This window comes from Vigna umbellata, chromosome 7, assembly GCF_029865625.1.
Source record: "Vigna umbellata cultivar VRB3 chromosome 7, Vumbellata_1.0, whole genome shotgun sequence".
Classification (NCBI taxonomy): domain Eukaryota; kingdom Viridiplantae; phylum Streptophyta; class Magnoliopsida; order Fabales; family Fabaceae; genus Vigna; species Vigna umbellata.
Window position 1 is genome coordinate 21357516 of NC_142171.1, and position 10107 is coordinate 21367622.

Below are 10107 nucleotides of genomic sequence, written 5' to 3' on the forward strand. Positions count from 1 at the left end.
TAAACCCCAACAACATCTTCATCTCATAGTACAAACATCATCATTCACTTTTGCATTTCTCTTCAATTGATCAAAATTGCATTCATATTTACTTTCTTGTTTTTACATTTAAAAAACCTTAAATTGTTCTTCAAAGTCTTAATTAGTTAAGTAATTATATGACTGCTTAGTGTCGTGAGTCTCTTGGGAAACGATACTTGGTCTTACCATTTATTATTACTTGATACGATTTGGTACACTTGACGAGGTCTTAACAGGTAATAGAGGAACACTATGAATAGTCTTCCCTCCTTCATGTTGTCGTCCTACGACCACTACGCATAGGGGATCTCCATCAACCAATAGCTCATATTGACAAGTGTATTTAGAAAGATCAACAGCAGAGCATGAACCTTTTTGTGCTCACATGGTGTCTTGTTGGAGCTTCATTATTTTCTTGGGTCATGGACTGAAGCTTTTCTTCAAGTGTTCTTTGTATTTATTATTGTTGTTGTAGTTTTTTCATGAAGTGTTGCTCCATAATTACCATGCATTGGTTGATTACTTCCTCCATTTGCAACTTTATCTTCCTTAATGCCTCTCTATTAAGGGATTCACTACTTCTTTGTGGAGGGCCAAAGTAGTCTCGAAGCCCAATTGCACCTCCAACGCCACGAAAACAACTTAGGTGCTTTAGTTTTCTAATGGTCATTTTAAGTATATAATCCTGACAATGGCCAACAAATGAACCCTGAGTCTATTGCTCACCTAACTCATCCTACATCATATAATCAAGTTTAATCATAAAACACTTCATATGAACTATGATTTTGGATTTAGGGTTTGTACTTACTATTTTCTCATATATCAATTGAGTTGATTGTGATGTCATCGGACTTAGTCCGAGAAACCTTTTACATCTTGTACCTAGCAGGTGTAAGTACTAGGTCAAGGGACTCAAGTCATAAAGCCTTTGCATGAGACTTTCTCAATCATTTCTTCAATAATGCATAGTAACATTTCGAGAGTATGTGTGGTGCATCATTAAACTTTTGTCTTTGTTGGGTTGCTATCCTTTTTCCTATCACACATAACATAAATTTATAACTGTAAATTACAAATGAGTGCCTCGTGTGACTATAAAAAAGTTTAAGAAAAAAATCTATTAGTCCCCAAATTCTCTAAATTCACGAAAATGCATCTATTCCTCCTCAATTATTTTGTACTTCCCACATGGATGTCATGTTGCTTGTCTTCGAACACATAGAGACATGTCAGTCTTGTCTTGTGGTCCCTCCATCAGATGACTATGGGAGATAACACCTTCTTCCTAATTTCAATGTTTGAAATGTCAAAATTTTGTTGTTTAAAAAAAAAGATGTTAATCCTTCAAGTAAACATATTAAACACTATATTTAATTTAAGTAAACATTCCAAACTATCTTGCCATAGGAGGTTCTTCTTTTTCTTTGGGACGTCATCCCAAGACACAATCACAATAAAGACATGCATTTTGGCTAACATACCTAAATAACTACGAAACATTTATGCATATAGGCCTTTAGGTGTACCTAATCGAGGATCAATCTTAACCACCATTCTCTCCATGGCAATTTGTTAGGTTGTGATATCCGACAACCAAGGCACAAATCTACTATGTCCGTTCTTTCTTGATCCAGAGCTCTTAATACCTAAAAACACATTGTTAGTACATGTAGATAAGAAAAATACAACTAATTGACTCTATAAAGTTAAAACCAGAAAAATTAAAATTTGTAAATGTGGTAACATTAATGAAAAACAACTATTAGGGCATTGTTTGTTGTTATATGTCTTCATTGTTATCACTTTGAATGACATGGATGTGATCGGCTACGTCATCGACCTTGTCTTGAATGGTTCTTGATGAGAAAGATGTCGTCTTAAGAGTCTTCATCATAATTCCCATGCATGCTTCTTCATTCCAATACAACTGATCATTTTGTATTAGTTGGATTAGTCATGTAGAATATTTGTCTTGCTTGACTAGCCATAATAAATAGGTCATCTTTATAACTCATCTTGTTAAAATCCACCAAAGTGAACCTGAGGTCATTTGTCCCTACACCCGAATTGTTATCAACCTATTTACACTTAAAAATTTGAACTCTAAAACTTACATAGTCAACTTCCCATATTTCTTATATTATTCCGAAATCACTCATGGATGATGTAATTAGATTTTTGTGCTTAGAGCTGAGAAAGTGTACAACCTCAGCATTAAGGATAACCTCAGTACTTTGAACTTTACTATTGTCATCTTCCATATTTGAATAAAAAAAAATAATTATTTATGTAGTAGTTGTCATATTAAACCACATCGATGTTCGCTCCACGAGCTAGCCTCAATAAAGTTTCAAAAACATTAAATGTCCATACTTGATTTCATTAATGTGTTGCAAAATGTAAGGAATCATATTGACAATGTTGTCTAAGATGTACGAATGAGCTTGATCAACTTCTTTTCTATTAACACTTTCAATCTTCACTCCTCGAACACCCTTAGCTTCACATTTACCTTCATGTATACTCTTAGGAACTCCCATTGATTCACAACTTAGCATATAACTTGAATAGAATCCAATGGCCTCTTCTACAATATATCGCTCTACAATTGAAGATTCTGGTCTATATTGATTCTTGACCTATTCCTTTAAGATCTTCATGCATATCTTAGTTGGGTACATCCATCTTAAGAAAATCAGCCCGTATAATCAAATTTCCCTTACTATATGAACTATCAAACGAACCATAATATCAAAAAATAAGGGTGGAAAATACATTTCCAATTGACATAATAGTCTTATGGCCTCATTTTCCAAATCATCTAACACTTGAGAGTAAATAAATTTCTTGCAAATGGCATTAAAAACCATACTCAAATGTATTAGAATACTTCTAATAGAAGCGGTTCGAATAACTATTGGTAAAAGTTGTTGCATGAGCAAATAACAATCGTGACACTTTAAATCAACTAACTATAAATCTTGCATAAAAACAAGGTTACTAATATTTTAAGAGTAAACTTGTGGAACCTTCATACTACTTAAACACTTACAAAAAATTTGTTTTTCTTTTTTAAAAAGAATGTGACAGGTTGGGGGCAGGTAGGTGCATCTTCTAATTGTCGATATAACTCAGAATGGAGGCTCACGTTAGCCAAATCTTGTTGTTCTTTTTCCATCTTCCAACATGATCACATACTGTTTTTCAACGTGCATCACATCTATACAATGTCGTACATCAAGTTTTCACCAATATGAAAGGTCAAAGAATATTGGTCATTTCTTCCAAATGTGTTTCCTAGTGGTCTTCTTTTTTATGTTTTTCGAACATAATGCCAAGGTTTTTCACTTGGTTATATACTTATTCACCATTGCATGGTTTCGACACAACTTCATCATCAGGACTTTCATTAAATACATTTTATCATTATACGGTAAGGATGATTTCGGGAAATGAATTTTTGATGTCTTGTATACATAATTTTCTAACGATGCTTCAATTGAATATAACTTGTGTTTTCTTCACAAATGAGACATGCAAAATGTCCTTTAGCACTATAACCACTCAAGTTTCCATATGTTGAAAAATCATTTATAGTGCGAAACAACATTGAATGCAAATGAAAAGTTTCTTGAAAATATGATTTGAACACATTGACGCCTTCTTCCCACAACATTTTCAAATCATCGATCCACGACTTTAGATACACATCAATGTCATTTCCAAGTTGTCTAAGATTCGATATCATCATAGACAATATCATATATTTTCTCTTCAAGCACAACAAAGGAGATAAATTGTAAATATCATAAACAAAACTGGCCATGAAATATGTTTGCCACTTAATTTTTCATAAAGATTCATACCATTTGTAGTAAGTCTGAGTCTTAAGTTTCTTAGCATTGTACCAAATTTTGGAAATGTTTAATCAATTTTCTTCCATTATATAGGGAATTAGCTAGGTATCAAAGAAGACTATAACACTTTCTTCCATCATCGTGCCATTTCAGGTTCTTCACATCTTCTTTAATGGAAAAGAATAATTTCAACCTTGGTAGTATAGGCAAGTATCACCCCACCTTAGTAGGTGAATCATCTTTGTCTTCATCATCACTATTTCCATCAACTTTCTTTTTAAACCGCGATAAATCACGATAAATCACATGTTGGACACGTTTTCATTGAAGCAAACTCCTTTCTCTATATGTAATACACAATCATGGGGGCATCCATGTATCTTTTAGTATTCCAAAGTCATTGGACATAGAATTCCATTCGCCTCGTAATGACGAATACATAACATATTTTTTTTAGAAGCATCTTCTTCAACAAATTCAAAATTTTTGAAACTTTTATCGGTCTATCCATTTCTCGCTTTTAAACTGAACAACTTTAAAATTGCTAACAATAATGTAACGTTAAAGCATCATGGATATAACTTTTTCTCTTAATTGAACTTAAAAGAATCATATAAATATATTCTTCCAAAATTTTCTTCACCAATATCATGATCATGCTCTCTGATTGATCATTCATGTTTCAAACTCCTACGAAAATGTTCTTATTTAAGTTTTCTTACCTTTTAAATTAATGCTTGTTTTATTTTAAAATTTGCTTTACTTTGTTAAAATACACTATTTAATCAAAGTACATCCACATCACCGATTTTCAAAAGTTATATATAGTCTATCTTTCCTTTATTAACAAAGGACTAATACAATTTGTTTTCAATACTATCTAATTTCAACACAACTCATATCAAAGTTAAACTATAATATATTTTCTAAAAATAATAAATTTCTACATAACCTTTTGGATTATGCATGACTCATAAAAGTACCAGCCGATTCTAACTAGTGAAGTTTGTTTAACAATTCAGCTAATGAGTTAGAAAAATTCCAAACATGACGACACAACAACGACGGGTTCAACGAGGAAAGCTCAAAATGAGAGAACAAACAAGAATGTCGGCGTTTTTGTCAAACCAAACCAAACCAAACCTACAAACGAAAACCTTCTCTTACAACTCACTGCCATTCGTTTACACCACGCATCTTCCTCATCATCCACCTGTCCCACGTTTTGGTGGGGCCCACACGCGTTCCCGCAACCCTATAAATACCACTACCCTCTCTTCTTTCTTCCATCGCGGAATAAAAACAAAAACCTCACAACACCTTCAACTCTTGTTTCTTCGTTCTCTTTCTCTCTGTGCTTTTTCGAGTCATGACATCTCAAGCATTCTCCGTCAACGCCTTCCTCGTGGCTCTCGTCGCAACACTTTTCTTCACCGTCGCCACCGCTCAAGATCTGTCTCCGGCGCCGGCTCCAGGACCCGATGCCGGAGCTTCTGGATCTGTTTCAAGATCTGTGGCCGTGATTGGAGCTTCGATTGTGCTTTCGATGTTCGCCATATTCAAGCACTGAATCTTGCTTATCTGATGAGTCCATGGTGGATTTGGTGTAAACAATATTTACTACACTAATCATGATTATGATGAGTTGATCTATGTCTTCTGCAAAAGAGAGAAAGAAAGAGAGATTATTCTTATGTAGTAAATCATTTATTGTAGGTGTTAGTGAGAAATAAGAGGGTTTTTTGTATTCATTATTGTTTCTATTATTATATTTATATAAATATTTTCCATTATTCTTATTATTCCTTGTTTTTTTTATTCAGTTGCTTCTTAATGTTTTTAACTGGTGTTTTGTTTTTATGAGGATACTCAGTTATTTATCTCATACATATGGTGAAAAAAATGTTTTTATTTAATTTGGTTCATTACTAATAAAAGATTCAATCAGGTTTCTCAAAGTATATATATATATATGATTACTTTCCACCTAATTAATTATTGCTATCAAATAAATATTGATGATTTTAATCTATAATATAATCCATACTTTTATCAGCAATTTGTCTTGATGCATGAAAGCGGGATATTTCTTAAAAAATTTATATGAGATCGCTTAAAAATATGGACGAACTTCAGGAGAGAGTGACAGAGTTTATTCGCATTGAGAATATAAGACAGTCACGGAAAAAACAGCAGCAAAAAACTTCTGGGGGAAACAACAAGAAGGAAGAGAAACAATTGTTCAACAGTAACGGGGACCCTCTTTAGAAGGATTTCGTCAGTCCCCCAAGTTTAATCATTATACCGCCCTCAATGCACACAGGACAAAAATTCTTGAAGAAGCCCTTAATACCGAGCTTCTCACACTCCGGAAGAGGTCCTCTCCTAAAGACGCCGACGAAAGAAAAACCTGCCGGTTTCATTTGAATAAGGGGCACACCATAGAAAAGTGTGGTACATTGAAAGATGAAATAGAAAGGCTCATTCGAGGAGGCCATCTACAGAGATTCGTAAAAGAAGAAGGGACCCAAAGCAGAAGTCCTCCCAGAGAAAGATCTCAACGTAGGGATTTCGAACAGTCTTATGAAAAGGCCAAACGGAGACGAGGACACAGTAGAAGCCGTAGTCGCAATCGTGACTGATAACGGTTGAATTTCCCGTTATTTGTGATGCTATTTTGATACTAAAATAACCCTTTTTGACTTTGAAGCTTGCTTAAACTCTTGTTTTAGTTGAATTTGGTAACTAAGTGAAGAAAGGTTATACTTTAAGAATTTGATCACTAATTCCTTCAATTTTGTAGATTATTGGTATGATTGAAAGAGGAGCAAAAGTGTCAAGGAGTTGGAACCCAGGAGGGACAACATAAGCATAGGGAAAGAAGACTCAAAGAAGGCTGAAGAAGGACCGTAGGGCACTTGGTTGCCCTCAGCGTCAAAAGTCTCGCAAGGGCGCCTGGTTGCCCCATTTGGGGCGCTGAGCGCCACCCTCCTCGTAAGCACGCCTGGGTGCCGCCTTTAGGGGCGCGGAGCGCCAACAAGCCACACCGTAGGATACCAGGCTGCCCTCATTTAAGACGCTGAGGGCCAGTCTCTTCGTAGTCACGCCTGGGCGCCTTTAGTTGGGGCGTTGAGCGCTAGCGATGTTGGCCCATGATCCAATGTTGATCTATTTAAAAGGCTTCCACACTCTAGGGTTCACATGTTTGGATGGCTAAAGCATAGAAAAGCTGATTTCGACCCTTTGGAGGGAGATTGGGCATGCGGGAACTTTCCTTCTCACTTTCTAGGGTTTCAATTCATTCATTCTTCCATTGTAAGCCAAGGTTCTCCATGACAATGGAGAACTAAACTCATTTGTTGTTGGGGATGATGTAACCTCTAAAGTGTAATGTATTTGAATATGGTTTAAACATTTTATGCTTCTTTCATTGAATGTTAGTGATTTTCTCCTATTCTTAATGCTTGTTATGTTTTGGCCACTCATGACTTGATGTTTGATTTATTTGAGTATTGGGAAATATCTTATGAATCATGATCCGGAGGATTTCACCCAAAGGGAATATTGCCTAGGGATAGGGATAGGACATTTGATTGTCTTAAGCTTCTTTTCCTAATACATAATTTATTGTTAAGGTTTTCAAGGGATTGTTGTCTAATAATCAAGACTAGGCTTTTACGCCGAGACATCGGGGTCTAAGTAATTTAGAAATTGACATTAACATTCCAATGAAGAAGATCAATTCTAATATGCATGAGAGTGAAGTAGGTGAAATCTAACCCCAACAACATCATCATCTCATATTATCAATCTCATCTATTCATTCTTGTGTCAAGCCTCAATTGATCAATTTGCATTCATATTTACTTTTGTTGCATTTGCATTTAAACACCAACAAAATAGCTCTTAAGTCTTGATTAATTAAGGTATTACACAAGTGGTAAGTAAACACGAGTCTCTTGGGAAACAATACTTGGTCTTACCAATTTATATTACTTGATACGATTTGGTACACTTGCCAATGTGTTAACAAGTTTTTGGCGTCATTGTTGAGGACTCGTGATCATACTATACTTTTGTGTGATTCTTAATTTGTTTAGACTTTTTCTTTAATCTTTATTTTACTTTTTATTTTTATTTGTTTGGGCTAATTTGGTGCTCTAGTGTGGTATTCTTTAGTGTATGCAGGACAAAGTTCATAATAGGAGCACAAAACTATCTGAACCTCTTCTTACAGGTTTGGAAAATAGTAGAAGAAGAAGGAAGAAAAGGATTTCCAGAGAACTTTTTCCTTCTCCTGAGACTCTTCAACAGCCTTTTTCATTATCTGATCAGGAGACAGGAGATATGACTAACAATCAGAATGGTAGACATACCCTGGCAGATTACGCAACAATCACCGGTCCTCTTCATTTTAATAGCATTGCAAGGCCAAGGGTTAATGCCGCAAGCATGCATATGAAGCCTGCTCTCATTCAATTGGTGAAGAGCAACCAATTCAATGGATTAACTCATGAAAATCCATATGAACATCTAACCACTTTCAATGAAATACGCAATATAGTGAAGATTAATGGTGTGCCAGATGAGGCTATTAGACTTAGTTTCTTCCCTTTCTCTTTAGGAGGCAATGCTAAGATGTGACTTAATTCTTTCCAAGAGAATAACTTTACTGAGTGGGAAGATGTGGTGGTTAAGTTCCTGAACAAATATTTTCCTCAGTCCAAGGTCAACAAAGGCATGTAGGAAATTTCTTCTTTTAGACAGGGCATGGATGAAACTCTAGGTCAAGCGTGGGATAGATTCAAAGGTTTTATTGCGGAAGACGCCCACACATGGCTTTGATGAACCACGGTGGCCATTCTTTTCCTTGGAGGACTGAGTTCATAGACTAAATTGATGTCGGATGCCTCAATTGGAGGTAATATCAAATGTGTTGAGATTGTTGATAGGGGGAGCACTGGTTTAGCTGAACCTACAATCTCAGAGCTTCTGGTTTTTTATGATGACAACACATAATTAATAACACATGTGTTTATGCGTTGCATGTTCATTACTTTCATGATTATGATTATATGAGAACATGTTTGTGTTGTATTGATCATTGCAATTCACCATGTTATATATGTGAGATTTTATTTGTGATTGCATGAAAATTGTTTTGGAAAAGGAAAACCAAATGCACTTTAGTTGAACTTAAATTCTGTAGCAAAACAACAGTTTTAAGTCGACTTGATTATGAAATACGTTGATTAAAACTCGTGGCTTTCCACAAACTTTTTCAAAGTGTGTTGTGAGAATTTTTGAAGATAAAGTTTTTCAAAACTATGTTTTTAACTGTTACAAAATCGACTATGTGCCAAGCCATTTGACTAAGTTTGTTATGTTTTGAAATTCCGTTAATGCTTGTCTTAAAGTGTCTAATGACTATATTTTTAAATATGTTTGACCAAGCATTAATTGTGAATCAACTACATTAATTGCGTAATAAATTAATTTATATAACTACAATGGTTCACCACATTCAAAACTCCTTCTTTCAAGATAAGTAATTACTCAAATCAGCTCAACATAAAGAATTCAGTCAAGATGCACACATGCTTTAGTGTTCACATAATCACATAGTATCCAACAAATGCTATTCTCATGAATGATCAATCAACAAAGCATAGATGTAATCATGTGCTCATGGAATCTTTCCTCACCAGATGATTCACTCAAACACACAAGTGTATAAGAGGTCACTCCTTCACTCTACTATCACAATGTCACATGAATTAACTTTGCCTTTCATTTAACCACAATCAAACACATTCACAAGCAAGTATCATCACAAGGACTTTTCTATGGCTTATAATGTGGTTGAGCTAACAAGAAAATTGGTTTTTTTGGATCACAAAATTCTTGAGTTAAGTGAATCATCTAAACACAACCATTCTCCTTTCTTCCCAACTTTCTTTTGCATTGAGCCTTTCTCTTTTTCTTTCTTTTCTTTCCTTTTTATTTTGCTTTTCATATGCTTAGCTCAATGATTTTCATATTCCCTTTTTAGACTTTCGAACAACCCCAAACTTGAACATTGATCAATACCACAGGATATTTTCAACTCAACTCAAGGTAAAGATTTTCAAAAAGGGTTTTCTAACATGTTCAAAGCTAAGGGTTCAAAGGATAGAACACATTGTTCTCTCTTTTATTGGGCTAAAATCATGCATTTGGCTAATAA

At 34.9% G+C, this 10107-nt stretch overlaps 1 non-coding gene across 1 annotated transcript; it reads right to left on the reverse strand.

Annotated features, from left to right (window-relative positions):
• Positions 1-8615: 8615 nt before the first annotated feature.
• On the reverse strand, positions 8616-8723 carry LOC148195409 (small nucleolar RNA R71). The gene has a single exon (XR_015781285.1). It is a non-coding gene; the product is annotated as a small nucleolar RNA R71 (small nucleolar RNA).
• Between the last annotated feature and the right edge of the window lie 1384 nt (positions 8724-10107).